Source organism: Lepidochelys kempii, chromosome 14, assembly GCF_965140285.1.
Source record: "Lepidochelys kempii isolate rLepKem1 chromosome 14, rLepKem1.hap1, whole genome shotgun sequence".
NCBI classification, from domain to species: domain Eukaryota; kingdom Metazoa; phylum Chordata; order Testudines; family Cheloniidae; genus Lepidochelys; species Lepidochelys kempii.
In genome coordinates, this window is record NC_136393.1 from 8,830,611 (window position 1) to 8,854,378 (window position 23,768).

The 23,768-nt window shown below is 40.4% G+C and overlaps 1 protein-coding gene across 7 annotated transcripts in view; it reads left to right on the forward strand.

Moving 5' to 3' along the window:
• Nucleotides 1-23,768, forward strand: part of TEX2 (testis expressed 2) — a 120,829-nt gene that overhangs the window by 12,665 nt on the left and 84,396 nt on the right. Inside the window, exon 1 of one of the 7 annotated variants that reach the window (XM_073311247.2) lies at nt 11,154-11,225. The exons of the other annotated variants lie outside the window; for them this stretch is intronic. The gene's annotated coding sequence lies outside the window, so the exon portion shown is untranslated. Of the gene's footprint in view, nt 1-11,153; nt 11,226-23,768 lie in introns of those variants that run through there. 7 annotated transcript variants of the gene reach the window in all.

Genomic DNA, 23,768 nt, shown 5'->3' on the forward strand with positions numbered 1-23,768 from the left:
AGGATGTCACCAGTGCTCTGGCCATTGAGAAAGGGGAGCGGTGGGAGGGTTTTACGAGTCCAACAATAATTATCATCTTGACTATGAGGATTTCTGCCAGTCAGGTCATGAGCAATAGTGCCTGCTGGTCTTTCATAATTTGAACCTATTTATTCCAAGTGGATAGCAAAGCTGCATTTGTTCAGTCCTTCAAATGCATATAGCTAGCTGCTGTGGTTTATTGTGTTGATTGTATTAAAATCTTGTGCTGCACCCTCAGTTCCAGTTGATTTCAGTGGGAGCTGAGCCTGCTCAGCACCTGGTAGATACTCTATAATCAGCCTTCACCATGTTGCCTTTTCAATAAACATGCAGTATACAAAAATGTTTTTGGAAATAGAAGTTATTATGCAAGTGCCCTAGCCTATCATTGAACTGTAATATCTCCTAGTATAACTCACTGTCCTAAGGCTATTAACCCACACCTTGCTTAAAACATGAAGTTAAGGCACACAAACGGAACACAGAAATTCATACCAGCTCCAACTATTGGTCCATCTTGTCTAGTATCCTGTCTTTGACAGGGCCAGCATCTTTCTTTAGAGGAAGGTGCACGAAACCTGTAGTGGAATAATCTGCCCCTAGGAAAGTTTCTTGCCAATTCCTGTTGGCTAGCAGTTGGTTTATACCCTGAAACATTTGGTTTTTATTTGCATTTTTTTAAAAATTGCTATCTACCATAAATGTGGATGTTCTTTTATCTATATGCGTCCAAACCTTCTCTGAATCCTACTGAGCTCTTGGCCTCAATCCTGTCTAGTGACAAGGAGTTCCATGGGCTAATTATGCACTGTGTAAAAAAAAAAAAAAAAAAAAAAAGCACTGTCTTTGTAATGACTCCAGTTGTTACGGTTGTTTCAGCCCTGTGCTCTTTGGTTTCTCAGTGGTGTCTCTTAAGAGTGGAGCCCACGGTCTCTTTAGTCCACAGAGTGCTTGCACCACTCTTTTTTATATACAAGATTCTCTCCCAAAAGTATTAGACAGTACTAATGTTTTATTTTGATTTCAGCATAAAAAAGATTCCTATCTCAGAATTAATAAAACAAATAACTATGGAATATGGGCAGATTATTGAAACAAAATAGACTTAATACTAAGATGCAAAAGAAAAACACTGACAGTAAATGAAAGGAGTTTCACATTAGTCCCGTTACTTGGGGCCCAATGGAGGAATGCTAAAACTAGCTAGCAAACAAACATTGTACAAGGCATATTGATAATAGTGGATGAAAACTACTTTTTCTTTGTCTCTGATAGTTTGCTACCACTTCTGCCACCTTACTTAGGATACTAGGGTGGGGGTTGGGGGAAGGTGTTAAAGATCATGTATTTTCTTGGTTCATAAGGAAGAAACGATATCATTTTCTGGGTGACAGGCAGGGCAGCAGTTTTTCATGAATAAGCATTGTTTCTGAACTTCAACATCCCACCCCATTTGCTGATAGTGGAGAGTGCTTGACAATAGAGGACTTTAATCTTCAGGCAAAGTAAGTACTGAAGACTGGTTCAATATCTACTGGTTCCCCTGAGCTTCCTCTTCAGCACCTTGTCTTCTCCACAAGTGTGAACTACAAAACTGCAGGTAACTAACCACTTTGTAACATTAAAAATGCTCAACAGCACAATTAAAAACAGGATCTCTCTACGGGCACTCCTTATTGTTGCTAATCACAACATACAGTTTTAAGACAGGAATTAGATTTTTTTTTTTAAAAAAAGTATGTTACAGACATGATTAGGCACAGATAGAAGATATTTGGAATTATTTTAGTATCTGTGCCTAATCATGTCTGTAACATACTTTTTTTTAAAAAAAAAAATCTAATTCCTGTTTTAAAACTATATGTTGTGATTAGCAACAATGAGTGCCCGTAGAGAGATCCTGTTTTTAATTGTGCTGTTGAGCATTTTTAATGTTACAAAGTGGTTAGTTACCTGTAGTTTTGAGTTTTATATATCTTTGCGAGTTTATAGTAATCTAGTCTGAGAATTTTATGTTCCACATTTTGAATTAAAAACTAAAGGAACATTACTTGGAAATAGATATATTGTTTAAGAGTAAAACATTAATGATTTGCTACTGGGTTATATTTAAAGGCCAGTGCTTGCAAACCCTTACTCTTGTGAGTAATCCTCAGACAAGAAGGCCCACTGATGGACCTCTTTGATCCTTGTTGCGTGACTGACTGCAAGTTTTGCATAAGAATGGGCTTGGAAGATCTAGCCTACATTAAGAAACTTGGGGTTTGTCTACACTGGCACTTTGTTGGCAAAACTTTTGTCATTCTGGGGTGTTAACGCCTCCCGCCCCCCCCCCCCCCCCCCGAATGAGCGCTTTGTCAGCAGGATTCAGAGTAGCAGCCATGTTAGCCTGTATCCGCAAAAAGAAAAGGAGTACTTGTGGCACCTTAGAGACTAACAAATAAATTTGTTAGTCTCTAAGGTGCCACAAGTACTCCTTTTTTTTTTTGGTCAGCAGGAGTACCTCTCCTGCTGACAAAGCCGCTGCTGCTTGTGTGGGGTGGAAATTTTTTGTCAGCAGGAGAGCTCTCTCCTGCTGAGAAATAGCAGCTACACTGCGTGCCTTTTAGCAGCATGGCTGTAGCGGCACAGCCGTTGCTGAAAGCCTCAGAGTGTACCATAGCCTCAGACTTTCTAGCACAGCTGGAGGGATACAGCTGCATGATTATACACTTCCTTATATCTTGTTAATTTACCTATGCCTTAAATATTTATTGATTTTTATTGGAGTTTTTGTTGGTGTTCTTTCCTGGCTGGTCATCCTTATGTTGTCAAAGTCCCAGTTTGAATGCTATTTTTAGGTGATCTAACAATTTGCTGCTTTAAAGTAGAGCCAAAGTGTGTGCTCGCTCCCCACTCATCTCTCTATGTAACCCCATAGTTATTGATATAGTTATTAGGGGCATCAGATCAGAATTTGTTCCCTCTTTGGCACACTAACTGGAACATGATAGTCTAAATTGTATTTTCCTACCTGTTGGTTCCTCTGTGCCTCTTCACACACCAGTGAGGGGAAAAAGAAATCAGGTCTTTATTTGTGGGCTAGTTCATCATGGAAGCTACTTATAGAGTTGAAAGGATTTAAAGATAGAATAAGTTAATTTTCTGTACAGGTGAGATGATCGCTATGGAAAGCTTTATCCTATCTGGTTATATTGCAGGAGCCTTTGCCCTACCTTGCTTTAGAGTTATTAGATTGGTGGCTTTTTGCTTGGCTTCATGGGAAGGGAGAGCAAAGGAAGTGTGTGTGTGTGTGTGTGTGTGTCCAGATGCTTCTTTCACCCGTGATTCTCCTGAGGTCTGTACTTATCTTGGCGCACCTGTTGTTTTGGGCAGCAGAACTCTGGTCTACGCTACCAACTTATATCAGTATAACTGCATCATGGATTTTCCACACCCCTGAGTGACATAGTTATACCAGCCTAACCCCTGGTGTAGATAGTGCTGTGTTGACAGGAAGGCTTTTCCTGTTGACATAGCTGTCACCTGTCGGGGAGATGAAGTACCTACGCCGACAGGAGAAGCCCTCCTATTGGCATAAGCAGCATCTTCACTAAATGCTACAGTGGTGCAGCTGCAGCGCTGTAAGTGTAGACCAGCCCTGAGCCTCTTTTGTTGAAGTGCGGTGGGGGGTGGGAGAGTGAGAAGGGAGGGCAAAGTCCATCTCTCCAGCACAATAGTTCAAAAGAAATTCCCTGGATGGAAATTTTCTTGTCCCCTACATGGGGAGAGAAGAATCAAGTAGCAGAAAGGCAGGTGGCCCCTTAGCTCACATTTTTACCAATCTTGGGAAATGTTATTCAGTTTTCCTTCTCTCCTTCCCCTTCCTGAGGTAAGGCTACAGTATTTCTGTATACTTGCATTTCATTATCTCAGTATTAGGGCTGAATGTAGATCTGATTGAAGCAAGGAGGATATTGCCTTAAGCACAAAGGGTTGTTTGTTACTTGTATAACTCCACACACGTTTTTCATTTATTTATTTATTTCCTTCCTGCTGTTCTTAGCACAAGATCCCTTGTTATGTTTTTGAACCTCCTAGAATTGGAATTTAAAGGAGTTTGATGCACACAAGTTTTTATTGATGATCTCTATAATATGCACAAGTCCCATCCCTAGAAAGTGTCAGGCCCATGTGATTCTGCAGCTAGTTTAGCTCTGTTCTGTGTCAAAATCTAGATTCTATTTTAGCAATTCTGCAGCAACATCAGTGTTCAAAGCACTGCATTAGCATTAACTATGTTAAGGTTAACCTCATCCCTGTGAGGTAAGTAAGTATGTTTATCTCCCTGTCTCAGATGTGGAAACAGAAGCACAGCAGCAACTTGCCCAAGGTCCCACAATGAGACTAGAGCAGAGATTGCTTACATCACCAGGAGAGAAATTTTGGTGTAGACACATGCACAACTAGGTTGACCCAAGTCGTCGACTTAGGTTGACCAACTCTGTAGTGTAGATTAAATGCCAGGGTCAGAACTTGGGAAATCCTGGCCCATTAGGCTGTTGGTTCCCAAATTGTGGGCTGTGGACCATGGAGAGCAGGCTGGTCATATGGTGCTGGCTTTTCTCATTTCCCAGCTGACAAATCACATTAAAAGGCTAAGAATCCATTAAATACTGTTCTACAATTACTTTTTCATGTAAGCCATTGCAATAGCTGCCACAAGGATGTGAATGAGAAGAGACATGGCTCATCCAATAATGAATGGGAGAAAAGGTATTCACTAGACAATTTCTTGTTAAATTACTGTCAGTGCTAGGAACAAATTTGAGAATGCTTGCTCAGGAAGACATGGCCTCCAGTTTTGCTTGTGTTTTCTCTGTCCTATCTTGAGATGTATGGCTTGCATTTATTCAATACCAGTTTAGTTTTTTCTCTCTCCCCACCCCCACGTGAGGCCGGAATAACCTTGTGTGATTCATAAACCCTTTGGCAGCAGTGATCCAGGTTAACTGCTGCAGTAGCTACTGCTGGTCTGTTTTCAGGTCCTTCATGTTTGGAGTGGGATTGTTAGAACTGCATGGTATTGCGTAGCTAGAACCACAAAAACTGTAGGAATCAGGACAATGATAGCCCATTTAATACAACCTTGGCTTTTCTTTGTCAAACTGTGAATGAAGTTAACCCACCTATGACCAAATACAGTTACAAATCGAGGGACACATTTGTACAAGGAAGGATGGCGGATACTCTGAAGTTAAGGGGAGTTTGCCTGACTGAGGATGATGGCATGTGGGCCATAGTTAATCAGTGGGAGGGCTTGTGAGAGCCAGAGAAGCAGGATTTGGTGCACTGTGTGTGTCCATGACCCATGGGGAGTATTGTAGAATAGTTGACAGTCAGTAACCTTGGCTCATGAGAGATTAAGAGCGAAGAGATTCCTTCCACCCCCATTCTCCTTTACCGCTGTGATTTCTTAAAATAGGTTTATAGTGTAAAATATGTGAATTCCAACTTGCACTAACCTATAAAGAAGCTACTGGTCTGGAGCAGTCTCTCTCTCATGATTCTGCAGCAACTCTTTTTCAGTTACTACCTCGCTGCCTGGGAGGGTTCAGCCTGTGCAGTTCTGTTCTGACTGTTAATCACACAAATGTAAATGTGTGTTTTAGTTCACAAAAATAAATAAACCCTTAAAACAACTTTTTTGGAAATGTTTGAGAACTGAAAAAAATGAATGGAATATGTCTTGTCGTTAGATATAAAAGAGCCTTAAAATACTAATCCTGCAGTTTGATAATCCTCTGAATGGCATTAAATCAGAATTATGACTATAAATGTAAAATATGAAAAAAATGTAAGTTAATAGTTCTGTTCTTGTGAAGAAGAATAAAAACAGACAAGGAGGCAAATCTCATTAGGAGGCTCTTGTGTGGTTAAGAATAAATGTTGAGCAAAGACCATGTTAGCTGTATTTTTTCAGTGACCTTTCCTATTTGAACTCTGGCTCCCCTAGAGTAAAAAGTTAGTTACTAATTCAGTGCTGCTCCTTTTTATTTGTAGCTTCTTGTAGCTGTTAAATCCCTTTATTTTAAATCATGTCCTTTACACCAGTGGTTCTCAAAGCCGGCCCGCTGCTTGTTCAGGGAAAGCCCCTGGAGGGCTGGACCGGTTTGTTTACTTGCTGCATCCGCAGGTTTGTCCCTTGTGCCACGCCGCTTCCTGCAGCCCCCATTGGCCTGGAGCGGTGAACCGCGGCCAGTGGGAGCTGCAATCAAGCAACGGACCGGCTTTGAGAACCACTGCTTTACATTATTCTCTTTCTTCCTGTATGTGGAGGCCTCTTTCCTAGTTTTGTAGTAGTTGTGGATGAACAAATTATTGGTGTATTTAAAAAAAAATAATTTTCAATTTGTGAAAGCTAGACATCTTCAGTTACATTTTGCCCTGGCTTATTCACTGGGCAAACCATTATTGTTAATGGGGTTGCCTGATTAGTATATAGGGGCAGAATTTGATCTCTGTATATTGTATATTTTTATATGAGAAATATGCCAGTGCTACATGTGCAGTAATTTAGCATGCAAATGATTCTACTTTTTTAAAAGGAAAAAAGAGAAGATTTGAGGTGGATAGTAGCACACACTTTTTGGAAGAAGAACAATTTTTGTATAAAATATTTATGAGCAAGTGCAGGTAGCATTGGACACTGATTAGTCTATTTCAGTATAATCTGTAAGTATGTTTTTTTTAAAGCAAAACTGAAATTTAAGAGTTTTGCTCTATTATCTAAATCTCTTTGGGGGGGGGGATACTTGTGTATTACTCACCTAGAGGTAGCTTCACCTTGGTGACCAAGCATCAGAACTGAATAAAATAAAGTTGGTTATAATACAGTTTGGAGACTGTTAGGCTTTGCTTTTTAAAACTTTAAATCCAAAATGGACATTCTATCCTTCCTTGGTTTTTCTATTGGACACTTCACAAAAAAATAAAAAGCTTTTACAACATCCTTTAATTTAATCAGTGAGGCAGGCAGCCCTGTCAACCATAGATTAATCCACTGAAGTTTGAAATAATCTTTCATCAGATTAAAGAGGAGCGGATTGTTTGCTCTTTGCGCAGGAGAACAAGTTGTAATAAAGTTCCACGCACCAGCCGTACCTCCCCTTCCTGCATCACTAAGAAGATTTCACTTTAGTTTATATCTACATTTTGTGTTTAATCTCTTCATATTTTGTTTTTGTACTAGAGTAAATATCTAATACTGGTAGCTCTCTCCATCTGAAGAACACTTTTCAAGCACTAACTAATCCCACATATTACCCCTGTGAGGTAGGTTCATTAATATCATCCCCATTTTAGGGAAGTAAGGCAAGCTAAGTGATTTGATCAAGGCCTGTAAGAGCCTGTCTGGACTAGCATAAAAGTGTGCGAGAGAAAGGTTAGCTGGTCAAGGTCCACGCTATGGGGAGCATGGTGTTTTCACTTCAACCAGTTAATGCATTTAAAATACAACTTACCAACTATAGCATAGATAGGGTAAGACCGTATGTTTTACCCTATGCATGGTGTCAAGTATCAGGGGGTAGCCGTGTTAGTCTGTATCCTCAAAAACAACATGCATCTGAAGAAGTGAGGTTTTTAACCACAAAAGCTTATGCTCAAATAAATCTGTTAGTCTTTAAGGTGCCACTGGACTCCTTGTTGTCTTACCCTATGTAAATCCTCAGGAAGTTGGGATCAGAGCCAGAACTAGAACTCAGAAATTCCTGTCTCCCATTCCTGTGGTCAATCCACTAGATAGACAATACCTCTCCCTCAAAATGTATTGTCAAAATCCATTACTGCAGGGGCGCTCAAACTTTTTCAGTGTGGTCCACATTTGGATAGTTGGCTCCCAGGTTCACAGCTCCTTGGCAGCCCACGACTTTGAAGGGCCCCAGCTCTGGGGCAGCCCACCACGCAAACTGCCCTGGAGCCAGAGCTCCATCCCCTTTCACAGAGAACTTCAGGACTTCCAGTTTCCATTCTAAAGTTGAACAAAATTGAATTCTGAAATATCCTCTGAAATGAGATTACTTTTCTCCACCCAGCTCTAGTTGTTATATTGTCCTTCTTTGTAAGGTGCTATGTTTGCTTTTTATTTTTCATCTCTGATTTACAGTTTCTTTAAAACTTAGGGGAATTCACAAAGAACTTAATTTAGTGTTAGCTAAATTTGCTTTGTTCTACTTTAATAATGTGTTCATCCAATGCTGGAAAGCTAAAAAAAAAAAAAAGTGTTCTACTTTAATCACATGTTCCTCAAACAAAGTACATTTAGATAACACTAAAAGTTCTTTGTATGAATTTAGAAGAACTTATGAAGGCCTCTAGTACAGTGGTACCTGCACTAAAGATTAGTGGGGGGTGACTCTCTCTCTTTTAAAATGTTCCCGTATTTTTCATTGCAGTTTTGTTTGACCTTTGTTTAAAAGCTGTTCTTTATTGGGCAACCCATCTTGCTTGTCTCTTGGGTGATAGTTTGAAACAGCTTTCATTAAAGTAGAATAATGCTTTGCACTTCTATAGAACCTTTCATCTACGAATCTCAGAATTTTCTGAACAATCAAAGAGCTTTACAAACATTCGTTACTTAATACCCATGCTTTTCATTTTCATAGAAAAATAATTCTGCTTTAATGAAGCTCAATAAACTATCCCCTCACGGAGGTGAATATTTTATACCCATTTTACAGGTGGTATTTTTAAGAGCTGTCTTTTTTTTAATAGGTGTTTGGTGTCCCCCCCTCCCCCAATCATCTCTGGGCAAAAATCATACTTTTATGTCTGCATCTTCCTAGTTGGAGTGAAAGGCATTATCTGCCAGGATCAGAGTTCTATATTCTCCTGTAGTAATTGAAGACCTCACTAATTCCTGTGACAAAGTAAGGAGTTACAACTCTGCTTTTTAGGTGTACTTGAGGAAATCAACTTTCCAGAAGAGAAATAGTGCTCTGAACTCAGGTTGTTTTTTTTTAAATTCCTCTTAAGTTATCTTTCCTTGATGTATATATTCTTAAAGTACAGCTAAAAGAGAGAGAAACCTTAGGAAGAACGTTGAATTAATTACTTTCCAGTAGAAAATTTTTAAAAAATCAAAATCTTCTACTGAGATAATCCTCCTCTTCCTGAAGTGTGGGGTCTTTAAATAGAAAGATTCTTGGGCAGATCTTCAGCTGGTGTAAATTGCCATGGCTCCATTGACTTCAGTAGAGTTATGATAGTTTACGTCCGCTGAAGTTCTGCTCGAGATAGTTAAGTCCCAGGCAGGCTGTGAAGAGCTACAAAAGGCTTTTACAAAACTGGGTGACTGGGCAACAAAATGGTAGATGAAATTCGATGTTGATAAATGCACAGTAATGCACATTGGAAAACATAATCCCAACTATACTGTGACAAAGTTCCTGCTCTACCTTGGTGGATCTTGCGCTTATTGGCGGATTTGCTCGCCTTGGAGCTTCACGGCAGCCCTCAGCTTGGTCGTTTTTCTGAACCCACAGTCCAGGTCAACTCCTCCTGTGTCTGACCAGGAGTTGGGAGGATTTGGGGAGAACCCGGGCCCACCCTCTACTCTGGGTTCCAGCCCAAGGCCCTGTGGAATGCAGCTGTCTAGAGTGCCTCCTGGAACAGCTGTGCGACAGCTACAACTCACTGGGCTACTTCCCCATGGCCTCCTCCCACACCTTCTTTATCCTCACCATAGGACCTTCCTCCTGGTGTCTGATAATACTTATACACCTCAGTCCACCTTCTCGCTCTCAGCTCCTAGTGCCTCTTCCTCCCAGCTCCTCACACGTACACCACAAACTGAAGTGAGCTCCTTTTTAAAACCCAGGTGCGCTGATTAGCCTGCCTTAATTGATTCTAGCAGCTTCTTGATTGGCTGCAGGTGTTCTAATCAGCCTGTCTTAATTGTCTCCAGAAGGTTCCTGATTGTGCTGGAACCTTCCCTGTTACCTTACCCAGGGAAAAGGGACCTACTTAGCCTGGGGCTAATATCTGCCTTCTATTACTCTCCTATAGCCATCTGGCCTGACCCTGTCACAATACATATAAATGATGGGTCTAAATTAGCGGTTACCACTCAAGAAAGAGATCTTGGAGTCATTATGGATAGTTCTTTGAAAACATCCACTCAATGTGCAGCAGCAGTCAAAAAAGCAAACAGGATGTTGGGAATCAGTAAGAAAGGGATAGATAATAACACAGAAAACATCATTGCCTGTATATAAATCCATATCTTGAATACGGCTTGCAGATATGGTTGCCCCATCTTAAAAAAAGATATATTGGAATTGGAAAAGGTTCAGAAAAGGGCAACAAAAATGATAGGGGAATAGAATGGCTTCTGTATGAGGAGAGATTAATAAAACGGACTTTTCAGCTTGGAAAAGAGACGACTAAGGGGGGAGATATGATTGAGGTCTATAAAATCATGACTGGTGTGGAGAAAGTAAATGAGAGAAGGCGTAAATAATACTTCCTTAACAAATGAAATTAATAGCAGGTTTAAAACAAACAAAAGGAAGTATTTCTTCACACAATGGCAAAGAGTTCCACAGGTTGACTGACTGCAGAGGATGTTGTGAAGGCCAAGACTACAACGGGGTTCAAAAAAGAACTAGATAAGTTCATGGAGGATAGGTCCATCAATGGCTATTAGTCAGGACGGGCAGGGATGGTGTCCCTAGCTTCTGTATGCCAGAAGCTGGAAATGGGCGATAGGGGATGGATCACTTGATGATTACCTGTTCTGGTCATTCCCTCTGGGGGCATCTGGCATTGGCCACTGTCGGGAACACCCTCTAAGAACTGCTCCTATTGCATTAGGAAGGGCAAATCTTCTGGAGATTTAAACACTTGCTCTTGATATCCAGGCATCCCAATGTTTCACAATGTGGTAGGCATATCAGATAAATGACACGACTGGTTTCCACTTTAGGGCTCTGAACCGCCGACGGGAATGCTCGGGTGTTAGCCCCATTCTGACTCTCTCCTTGGTTTTAAACAGTTCCTACTGGTTCATTTGTTCCTTAGGCATTTCAGCTGACACCTCAGCTAAGGGTCCACTGAGCTGCGGTCTCAGCTCTACCCTGTATTGGTCCATAGAGATGCTGTACCCAAGGCAGGCCCTTTTGAAGTTTTCCAAGAAGGCCTCGGTATCATCACCTGTCTTGCAGGTGGGGAACTTTCTGGGATGGGAAGTGGTACCTGGAGAAGGATTGCTAGGGTTTGTTGGTATATTTTGCTGAGCTTTTGCCTTCTCCATCTCCAGTGCATGCTTCCTCTCTTTTTCCTTCTCCTCCAGTTCTTTGGCCCTTGCCGCCATAGCTCTCCTGTGGGCAGCTTCTAGGGCTTTTTCTGCCTCTTTCGCTGCCTCCAGTCTGGCTAACTCCAATTTATGTTGTCTTAGTTTCTGTCATCGTTGCCTCTCTGTTTTTAACTAACTTTACACCAGAGAGTTAGAAATAAAACAAACAAACAAAAAAAAAACTTGGCTTGTAAAATTTTGCTGTGCTGTAATATGATGCCTATATTCTCTGATTGTCAATCTACTGAAAAATCCTAAAAAACCCCCAAACAAACAAAAAAACCACCTTTGTCTCCAGGCAAATAGGCAGAAAACCCCCCTAGTTGCTCTTAGGTAAAAAATAACAAAACTCTTCAGGTCTGTGAAGACTTGTGAATTTCCCTGCAGGAGGTTTACTGCCCTGCCTTTAGGTAGAGAAAACTCCAGCTCACACAAGACAATTCCCTTTTGTCTCTGCTCTGGCTCCCAAGCAGAGAAAAAAAAAAACTCTAACTGCTTTCAGTTTAAAACCTGCTTTCCAGCAGCCCAAAGGAAAAAAAAAAAATTTCCTTTTCAAATCTGTGTTTCTGGTTCAAAAAAATCTCAGATTGATCTCAAAATGATTTCAAGTTAATCCCATCGCTCTGCCACCATGTCAAGGTTCCTTCCCCCCTCTGAACTCTAAGGTACAGATGTGGGGACCTGCATGAAAACCTCCTAAGTTTACTTTTACCAGCTTAGGTAAAAACTTCCCCAAGGTACAAACTATTTTACCTTTTGCCCTTGGACTTTATCGCTGCCACCACCAAACGTCTAACAAGTATATAATTGGGAAAGAGCCTGTTTGGAAACTTCTTTCCCCCCCAAAATCCTCCCAAATCTTACACCCCCTTTCCTAGGGAAGGTTTGTTAAAGATCCTCACCAATTTGCATAGGTGAACCCTTGGATCCAAACCCTTGGATCTTAAGAACAATGAAAAAGCAATCAGATTCTTAAAAGAAGAATTTTAATAGAAGAAAAAGTAAAAAGAATCACTTCTGTAAAATCAGGATGGTAAATACCGTACAGGGTAATTAGATTCAAAACATAGAGAATCCCTCTAGGCAAAACCTTAAGTTATAAAGACACAAAACCAGGAATCTACATTCCATTCAGCACAGCTTATTTTCTCACCATTTAAAGGAATCAGAATCTAACGCATATCTAGCTAGATTACTTACTAAATTCTAAGACTCCATTCCTGTTCTGTCCCTGGCAAAAGCATCACACAGACAGAGAGAGAGAGGCTTTGTTTCTCCCTCCCCCCAGCTTTTGAAAGTATCTTGTCTCCTCATTGGTCATTTTGGTCAGGTGCCAGCGAGGTTATCCTAGCTTCTTAACCCTTTACAGGTGAAAGGGTTTTTCCTCTGGCCAGGAGGGATTTAAAGGTGTTTACCCTTCCGTTTATATTTATGACAAATGTAATGCTCTGTGGTTCTGTTTTAAGGAGGATATTTAATGTCCCAACTTGGAAAAAGACTGTAGACTGAAAAGGTAAAATAAGTTCTGTTTGTCAAGGAATTAAATCTCTTTCCTGATGTGAATAAACGGAGTCCCAGAAATTAGACCAAGAACTTTCATGGTAGATTATTTTTTCTGCATCCCTCCACTAGTGCAGGGTCATTCTCAGCTGAACATATTGGGAGGAGTATTCCAGCCTAGCTTTATGGCAAAGGTAGTGCTGCAAGTTCATTGCTGACTATTTCAGTTAGTGGCTTGATGACACAGTTCATTGCTTAGGTTAAGGCTACAGCCACTTTGACCACAAGTATTTTGTGGAGATTGAGTTTTGTACGCATAGACTGGAGATCTTTAGTTTTTATTCTTTTGGTTGTATTTGGAATTCTGGCTGTTGACAGAGGCTGAATTGATGATAAAGATCTTGTGATTTTGTTTTTCAAAGTGACTGGAGAACACCAGACAACTTCACTTTTGAAGTTGAAGACTATCCTATGTCTCTCAGTGCTGATATGAAGATTCTAGTGAATGTTCTGGAGAACAGAATTCTTGAGAGGAAAAGATGAACCCCAGATCAAGTGGGCTTAGTCAAAAGCTGCACTGGTAATGCAGATGCTTGTAGGCTCTGCCCTATAATTCATGCAGGACAATGTATGCATTTGTCAGTGGCTGCCTTTTGTTACAAGTGATCTAAAAGCTTTCAGGAGGGTGGAGTAGGTTTTATAACTAACCCATACAGTATAGAAATTTGCTTTGAATTCAACATTAAAGTGTTGAATATGCTGCTTTGGTGATGTAGTGGTTCACTGCTCTTCTGTTGTTTTCTATTATACTCTGTTGCTATCAGATCTTTCGTATAGTGTGCGTATGCATGCAAGCATTAAGAAAGTTGCTGTTATAAATTTTTAATCAAATGACACCTACATTTAAAATCACTCACGTTTCAGTATTAGACAGCTCCAATTTTACTTTTGTTTTAAATATATTCAACTGATTAATTTTATACAACTATGAAATAGTAATCTTAATATGTGCTATTATAGGGCTGATATCTAAACTTTTAATGTTCAAGCAGAAATCCTGCTTGCTGCTGTGGATACTTGTTATATTCTTCTTCTGGGTTGTGCTTGTCATTTTGGCAATGTTAAAAAGTAACTTTCTTCTAGCACTGAACAAAGACCTTTATTAGACTAGATGATTGCAGAGCTTCTAGCTGGAAGCTTCCTCTAGCCCTTGCGTTTTAAAGAAAGAGTACTTATTCCCACCAATCTGTTACTATAGAAGTACGAATGGTATGTTAATGGAAAATCTAGCATACTAAACAGGCCTGAATGAGGCATCCTGCTAAAAACTGGCGTCTGTTATGCCATGATAGTAGGGTAACGTAGAAACTGGCTGTCCAAATGGTAACTGTAGCATAAATATATCTAGCTTCTATAGTGCTTTCCACCTTGAAGGGTATCAAAGAGATTCAGAAACATGGAAAAAAGCAGATATCTCTTGAGCTCTACTTCACAGTGGGGAGAGAGAGGTGGCTGACAGCTAGAGATCGGCAACTTTAGAACAATGCAAAAAACCTACAAGATGCTAATGTGGGAAACTGTGTTTTCCAGCTTTTATTTAGCAAGTCAATAACCCCCAAATGTTCCAAAGGTGTTCTTTGGGCCTTAAAATTGTATCTGGGGGCCCAAACTGAAATCCTAGATCGAGTGTAGTAGTGTGCACTGGCTTAGTGTATGACCGTGCTTTCTTTAGTGGCTGGCCCCAGTGACCTGTTGCAAAAGGAGTACTCCTTCAGCTAAAGTGATATAGGCTTATGCTTTTGTGCAGAAGGTCCTAGGTTCAATCCTCGCTGGTGACCATGGTGTCTGTATGAATGTGGCCACAATTTGCCCTTTCAACTGGTTCAGTAAGAACAGGTCAGACTACCTTAAGGCTCCTCAAACTGGGTTACAGTTCAGACCACTTTAGCTGAACTGGTTTTAACCAGTTAAAGAATCTTCCACCATGTAGAGAGGTCAGACTTGAATGCTGTGGCATAGATTGCATCCCTGATGGTTCGACAGAGGAAGCATACAACAAAATTTGCTTATATTTTACTGGTGTATGCAGTATAAAGGGAGAAGTTTTCATTTCTGTTGTACCTTGAAGAAATGTACTGAGTTCAGACAATATTTAGCACAGTGACATGTAAGGAAAATTAGTATTAATGGACAGGGGAGTTAAGGGCCATGTTTTAATAGTATTTGCTCTCTGAAGGACAAAAGTGAAGATTAAGTATCATGCGGTGATATTACTGTTAAAGTACTCAAGTGATTAGTGATTTTATAGTGAAGAATAAAATATGGTTATATCAACATCCCAAAACATGCTCAATGAACTACAAGGCTAGGTTTGTCCTCATTTTAATGTATCTTACAAACTTTAACAATCCTATCTGCCTGACCCTTTTCTAACACGCTACACAGACAAAATATTATAAATTAACTGGCAGAACAGGAAAACAAAATTCAGTGTCTGTTGTATTTTGGAAGAGCTATTGTTCTTGAAGGAAGACTGATGGATTAGAAAAATGGTGCTGCATTGGCTATGAGGTGCAGTTGTGTTTGAACAGCTAATGTGTCTCACTTTCAAATAAAGAATACCTGAAAACAATTTTCTCTTTGTAATTGGCCCATTATTCCTTAACAACAGTATAGGACGCATGACCAGGTCTTCTAGAATCAAGCTGATGGAAAATCCTGATTTGAAATAACCTTGCTTTTAAATATTTCCCATGCCGCTAGCATGGCTCAGGAGCAGAATTTCAAAATATGCCATGAGACAGTCTGTGATACCACAGGGACCTGTGTAGCTGGTTCACCCCCATCCCATTGAAAGTGCAGTGAAGACAGGTCCTTAGTGTAAAGTGTGATGGTCTCAACAAATCTATTCCTCCTCTTCCACCCGTCTTTCATCAGATGTCTGTATGCCAAGACAAGGGACGCAGGTTTAAGGAATGATGGCACATATAAGGCAAAAGAAATCGTTTGAGAGAGCTCAGATTTAACAGGTTAAAAACTTCTTCTTTCCTCTTCAGAAGGGCTGTGAGGGGTAATCTGCATGAAATCCAACCGTGGCATTCAGAATAATCAAATTAGTGTCTTCATGGGCAGCTGGCAGGGACCTACACTTAAAGTGCAGCTGACAGCTCGTAAGGAAAAAAAATTGAAAAGCCTTTTATTTAGAATGTTTATATTTTCTCCTCACTTTTAAATTAAGAGCTTATCTGCTCCTGTTTGTTGCAGTTCATAGCAATGCCAAATATTTTGTTTTCTTGTAGGACATTTGCTGCAGAAGGTTGGAACCATTTGTACAGACTGGTTTGTTGCACACCATTAGTAAGAATTACTCCTGTTGCCTTCAAATAGGATGTTGCATTAAGCAGTGATAACACAATCAGGAATGGTTGGCCTGTTTCAGTATGTCTGAATTGAGTTCCACTACTACCCCTTTTCTCTCAGATGGAAAGGTTATGGAAAATACTGAATTGGACAATTAAATTCCCCTTTGTAACCATTACAGTAAATTTGGCTGTGTTGAAGTTTAAGATAGGTACTGCCTACACTGGTTTTGACCTGCTCTTTCAAATGGTCTGTTAACCCATAAAGTACTGTAGTAAGCTATTTCAGTCAGCCTCCTTTAATAAGTTGCTAGTTTGTGTAGATGTTACTTTCCTTCATGTATAAAGTTAAGCATGAAATAGACACTTTAAGTGTCCTTATTTAGAAGATAGCAAAAATAAAATGTTCCCATTGACTTAAAAATATTTTCAAATATATATGGAAGTTCTGAAGATGTAAGTTGAGGTTAATCTCAACATTTAACTTTTTCATGAAGCATTATGAACTGGATCGCTGGATCCTGTGCTAGTTTTAGCACAATTAAACGTCACCAAACCCCACTGTGCTAAAGGGGCACTGTTAGGTAACTTTGGACCAAAATATGAGGAGTTTTGTGTGGGTATGTGTGTACATACATGTAAAATATCTAAAAACCGCCTACTCCTTATCGTGGCCTTAAAGGCCTACAGAAATTTTCTTCGTAAAAACAAACCTTTTTAGAAACTGACTGTACTGACTTTCACTTATTTTCTAAAGTGTCTGATTAAAACAATACCAAACTCAGTGACAGAAACAAAGCTTTCAAATAAAAAATAGGAGAGGGAAAATAGTGCATAAAATCAAACACCAGTAACTAGTTGCTTGGTACTGTTCGGTTTTGGAAAGATCTACATGAGTGAGCTAGGTGCTTTTCAAACACAAGAGAGGGCATTCTCCTCCCAAGAGCTTTTGATGGGATGCTTTTGTCCTGGATGTGGGGGAGAGTAGATCCACAGTGCTGCAAATGGTCACAGATGGAGAGGTTTTGCTAGTTTCTGGGTGAGTGAGTGCTGAAACTAGCACCAATGACTGAATTGTATGAAAGGTGGTTCTTCTCACATCAGTGCTACACTTGGGTCCCCACAGCCTTCTCTTCATGTTCCCAAACTTTCTCATCTTCAGCTTAGAGAGACAGAGTGGCATCTCTTACTGGACCAACTTCTGTTGGTGAGAGAGACAAGCTTTCAAGCCACACAGAGCTCTTCTTCAGGTCTGGGAAAGATACTTGGCTACTGGCCCATAGTTTCTTGTCATCTAAGTTAGTGCCTCAGGCCTTCATGGCCTTATCTTCAGTCCACCGAGTCTTTCCCAGCCTTGAGTGATCTTGCTTTGGCCCTGCTGCTCACCTCTGTCTTTCCTGCTCATCTTGTGGTGCAGTAAATAGGTTACTGTAACTGTGCTGCTACGTCCAACCTTTCCAGACTACTGTACCCCGTTCAGGAGTATGATTTGTCCTCTGTACTCCCAAGCTTCACCTCACTTAAAAATTACTTGCTTACAAAATCAGACATAGAAATAAAAAGGTATCACAGCACACTAGTACTGAAAAATTGCTCCCTTTCTCACTTTTACCATATAATTATAAAATCAATTGGAATATAAATATTGTCCTTACATTTCAGTGTATAGTATATAGAGCTGTATAAACAAGTCACTGTCTGTATGAAATGTTAGTTTGTACTGACTTTGCTAGTGCATTTTATGTAGCCTGTTGTAAAACTAGGCAAATATCTAGGTGAGATGATATACCCCTTGGAAGATCTCTGCGTACCCCCAGGGGTACATGTACCCCTGGTTCAGAACCACTGTGCTTGGCTGCCCATACTATCTCCTCTGCCTCAGTTAATGACCAGAAGTTTTGCCTGTTTAATAAATGAAGGATAATTAGAGTAAGCAAAGACTGAACATACAATTTTGGGTTTGCTTATTAATGTAGGACCTATACTTGGTTGGCAGCATCCCTTGTAAGCTGGTGTGGAGGCAAAAGAATACTAAACTGAAGCCATTTGTAACCAGATGACCTGGTTCCACCCTGTGAATCCTGTCTGTTAAAACATCCTTATTGCTGGACTGGAAGTGCATCAAAGTGTTTTTGGTTTTTTTCTTATGAGTTTTTAGAAAGCAACCCAGGTGTGCATTAGTCAGGCTTTCAAGGCAGGCTTGACACTTGGTTAAATATCTTAGTTGATAGGAAAGTGTCCCATTTCTCTTGCATATGAAATCAAGGAAGACTTAATTATTTCAAGTGTTACTGATTGATCCACCTCCACTTCCTACTATCTTGATAGAGACACCGCTTTATGGCCCATCCATCATTTCTGGATAAAGCTGCATGTATTTCACAATGATCATTGAACTGCAGAGCAGAACTAAAGAAAATTAATGAGTGGGTGGTGGTGGGGGGAGGAAATCTCTTCAGTGGCCATTTATTTCTCCGAACTGCTGTTTGCAATCCTGTGTCCTGCTTCTACTTTTTTTTTTTTTTAACAAAAGTAGAACATCAGTTTTATAGTCTGTCTTAGTGTTCTGACCATTTCACATTAATCTGTCAAATGCAATTCAAAGAGAGAGGGATTTTCTTAGTTGTACAAAGTGTCCAGTTTGTTCCTTTTTTTAAGGCATGTATGTTTCAATACGACACCTGAATTGCTGGTATCTGTGAAGATCTGATTGCTGCTGTTTCACTGTAGTGTATGGAGTCTTCTTATAATTACACTCTAAGAGCCAAATCCTGCTTTCACAACGCATGTGGGTCTCCCAGTGGTCTGCAGGAGCACCAAGTGTCAGAGGTGAGAATTTGGCATTCATGACTAGTAGTGTGAAACTGATTCCACTCAGATCAGGCAGAATCTTGATAGTGAAAGAAACACCTTTCACTATCAACCCTAAAGGCATTTTTTTTTTCCAGAGTTGAGGTTTATAATAAACTTCCTGAAAAGGTTCTGGCCTTGCATCATTGCTTTTCTGCAATTCTGTATGGCTTTAACCTTGTTAAATCATTGATGTTTTTATTAGAGAGCAAAATAAACACATACAGACAATCAGCTCTGTGTGCAGTATGCATGTGCAATGATCTATTTACAGCCAAGACTAGAATAGGTAAATAACCCATTTAGGAATCAAATAGTGCCAACTGTATAGGCTCCACACCTCCATTCTTCTTTTCTGATAAGTCAGTCTGTTTTCTCTGTGCACAAGCTGAAATTTTCAGATTTTAATCCTTACACACTCTCCATCCGGCAAGTGAGAACTCTTTTAAGATGCTGTGTCTGGATGGGGCAGGGCAAACTACTAGAAGTATACACAAAATCTAGTATCTTGCAGGAGGTTTTCTAGTAGTGTTGTGAATAAGAGGGTCTGCTGTAATATTTAGTGTTATGATTGTGGGGATCAGCCTAGGAGGTTTATATTTATGGGGCACCACTTTTGGAGAGAAGGACATTGAATATAAAGATTTAATCTCTGGGGTCTCATTTGGAGATGCTTCTTCCATTTCCCCCCCTCGAGTTGAAATGTTCTGTTTTGTTGTTGAACCAGTTGCCTCTGTGTGGCTGTTCCTCTGTCTCTCATAAATAGACCTTTTACTGGAGCTGCAAAAAGCTTGTTGAAAGGTGCCAAACTGCTGTAGCAGTAGATCCCTTATGGCTCATTGCCAAGACTGAAATATGAAATTGTCTGTCTGTCAGTTTTGAGGGGAGACTGGCGGGGTGGTTGGGGCAAGGATTAAAGCAAAACACAACACACTTCCACTCCTTTCATTATAAAAGTAAAATTTCCCTAGCCCTTCTGCTTGCAAGGAATCCCTCCCACTTGTTCAGTGATGTACACAGAGCCATATCCAGATGGTTATCCTCTGAGTTTATTTAACCACAGGCTCTTATTTTTGATACTACAGTAGGGAATGATAGCTTTTCATTTACAAAGGACAAGGTTTCTCATCCTCTAACCATTAGTTTTAAAGAAGGAAATTTTAAGAGGGCTAGTTCTCCTGAGAATAAAATCTACATGTTAAATGTTAGTATAAGATAGCTTGCTCCTTATGGGCCTTTGGCCAGGGGCTGGCCAAACCTGGTTACTGAAGGAGCCACATGTGCTGCATTAACCTTGATGGGGCCTGACTGAGGATAGCTGATTTCCCCTATAAAGGGCAGCAGGAGGCTGGGGTGGAAGTTCTGAAAGCTGTGGCGGTGTCTGCAGAAAGGTTCCTAGAAGAAAGACCCTGAGATCAGGGTAGTTGCCATATCTAAGAGCACTGGTACTGTGCTGCTAGTACAGGAGGAAGCTTCAGGAATCGGGGCTGGGGATTCCCTACCAGAGAGACATGCACTGAACAGGGATTGGGGCACTAAGGCCAGATTGTATAAGGACTAAATAAATTGGACCCCACAAAGGGAATGTGTTAAATTACCTTTGAACTGGTGGTATGCAGTTCTTAAAGGGCCCTGAAGAGGGGAAACACAGGCAGGTTGCTGCAGAGTGACCTCTGACCACAAGGGGACATGCTGGTGGTGGGAGACCTGTCCCAGTTCTCCACAGTGAAAAGTACGAAATGATGTAATTTTATTTAGGGAGCACAAGAGAAATGGCAGTCACAAGTAGCCTACAATAAATTGATCATTGTCTGTATGTGCAAAAAAGATGGTAAGAACTACCTTGATGCAAGAGAATGATGTGGTTGGGTGGTACAGCTACATGTATATTACAGCCAAGGTATTTAATACACTTTTTTAGGTTAGTCATTGAATTAAAAAAAGTGTATTTAATAATCAGCTATACAGTAAAAGTTATTGAATTTATATCCTCTTCCACATTTCGTGTGTCTTTTCCATAACAAGATTATCACACTTGGTGCAACCAGCTGCCTGACGTATTGACAATGCAATGAACCCACTAAGTTAAAGTAGTGAGCCTAGCAACAGGTAGGAAAAAGTACCAAATATGTCTAACTTCTTCCATAAGGTATTGGCTATATATCCCCAGCAAAAGAGTATGCATGTTAACAGCTGTGTTGTTCAAGGAAAACCCCGAAGGTCTTGTCAATAGTTGCCAGGAAATCTGTAGTCTGATACTTTCACAGGCAAGTAGAAGTTTCCTGAATGGTTAAGATGCAACTCCAACTTTATATTGGTTTTAATGCTCCCCAATTTATATAGTTTCTGGGATGTTTTAAAATTGTGTGTGTGTATATAATATATATGTGTGTGTGTGTCTTAATAGGGTAGGCCTAATTTTGAGAAGGTAGCTGCTTAGCTGTTTATGAAAATCAGACACCTTTTAGGGTTCCTCAGCTGATGACCTAAAATAGCTAGTTGCTTTTGAAAATCTTGGCTAGAGCGTCTAGAACTTCCAGCAGTTACATATTGTGGAAAATAGAAATGGATGAGGCTTTTTGGGTATTCCAGTTCATCTTTTGGCTGATAGTATTCCATATTTTGTACATCTGTTTGAAACAAAAACCATTGATATCTAGGGGATAGGAGGAAAGAACTTCATTGGCCATTGTTATATCCCCTTAATCTTCTTGATAGTGCAGTAGGGATAGAGATGGTGATTTGTGTTTCACGTATTTAAAAATTTTTCCTTATCCTGCAGAGAATGTCTTTGTGTCTGGTATTTTCCAGCATGCTTCACAATGCCATGTTAGGTGAGCTACCCTTTTCACAAGTTCAATAGAAATATCTCTAGTGGAGTGAAGGAAAGTTAATGTTTGGTCCTGGCAGCATTGTGTAAAAGCAACATCAATTTGCATTTGTGTTTTGTAGCAGCCCTTTGAATGTTCAGCTGGACTCAGTCCAGATACTTCTGTCTGGTTTCATAATACTTCCACGAGAGTATGTCCAAGGTCTAATGTTGGTCATTCAAAGACATACCAGGGTTTGGTCATTTCGCCCTCTTCTTTGCTGTGTCCCAAACTGCATACACCGTCTCCTTTCTTGGCAGTTAATCTGGAGAATGCCCCTTGACCCTCTGCCAGAGTGGGTGTATTGACATCAACAGCAAAGATTGTGTAGGCAGCCACTCTTAATAGAATTAAAAGTTCACTGAGTATGATGTGTGGGATGGGGAGAGAGACTGTTCTTGCAACATACTGTAAAGCCAAACAGTTCCTGGCTCTTAACTGTTGACTGAAGTGGCTGCAGCTGCTGCTTCACTAATGAGTGTCATTTGTTAGTTTTCACATGACTAATATCAAATAATGACCTATTAGACTGAGAAATAAACATTCAAACAGCTTAAAAACAAGTCATCTACAGTCTCTGGCTCAAGCCCACAAACTGAGGGTAGAAATAAGACGACAACAGCAGGGCTGTCAACTCCTGTACATCTAGAGGGTTAGCAGGGCTCATGCTCCAGCCCCATTGCAAAGGGTTTGATCTAAAGCCCGTTGAAGGCAATGGGACTTTACCCACTGACGTCAGTGAGCTCTGGGAGAGAACCAAGAAGTAGACAACGGAGAGATGTGTGGAACTGATAAGGGAAATAAGGACATATTAAAGAGGAATGTCTTGGATAAAGTGAGTTTTCTAGAGTGGAATAAACTGATCTCTTAAAGGATGGGAAAGTACAGAAATGTGGTGGTGGTGGGGTGGGGAAACACAGACTCCAACACTACTATTTTTAGCGCATTAGCTGACTGCCCACCCAGGCGGAGTGCGGATATGCCAGTAGATTCCCATTAAAAGACTGTTAATGCCCCTCCCCCTCGCACAAGAGCAGAATGCACTGTCTAGGGCTAAGTGCTGCACAATCAACAGGGACAGGAAACCAGAGTTATGTTGCAGAACTCTAAAAGAAAGGCCTACTGGGTAAGAATTGCAAATCAAACTTGCTACTATCAACTGGATACCAGTGATGACTTTGCTGTGATTGTTCAAGATAAAACTTTGACCCTCCTACCCCACCCTGCAAAGGCACCCAAGTGCAGGCTTGTTTGTCTTGAACCATTTGAGGGATTGAACTGCCAGCCACCAAGCCAAAATGGGGGTTCGGGTTTTGAAACACCCAAGGTCTGAGGTGCAGGGATCAAGCATTTTGGTTCAGGTCCATTTCTCTATTAAATAAACATAACTATTTTACTATTTTGATTTTAAATATCAACCTGTAAACTAGGGAAGGTGGTAAAGGAGTGTTTTTAAGTATCCCAGTCAAAGGGGTATAAAATGTGTTAATTCTTTCTGGTGTTACTCAATATTGGTGCTCATGGTATCTGCTTAAAATAGCAAGCAGACTGTTTGTGGTGATGTTCCTTTAAAAGAAAAAGGAGAAAGAATGTTGGTGTCAGAAGGTTCCCTAGAGGTTGGGAAATGGCAGTTTGTTTTAAGCATCTGGAAGAGAAGAGAGAGAGAGAGAAAAGGACTCTTCAGGAACAGCAGAGACAAGGAGTAAGGGAGGAAAACTTAATTGGAATTAGGAGATGCCTGAGCAAGAGTCTGAAGAAGGGAAAACTGAGATGGAGAGAGAGCAAATATATAAAATGATTTAAGAAACAAATCAAAGATTAGAGGGGGAGAAC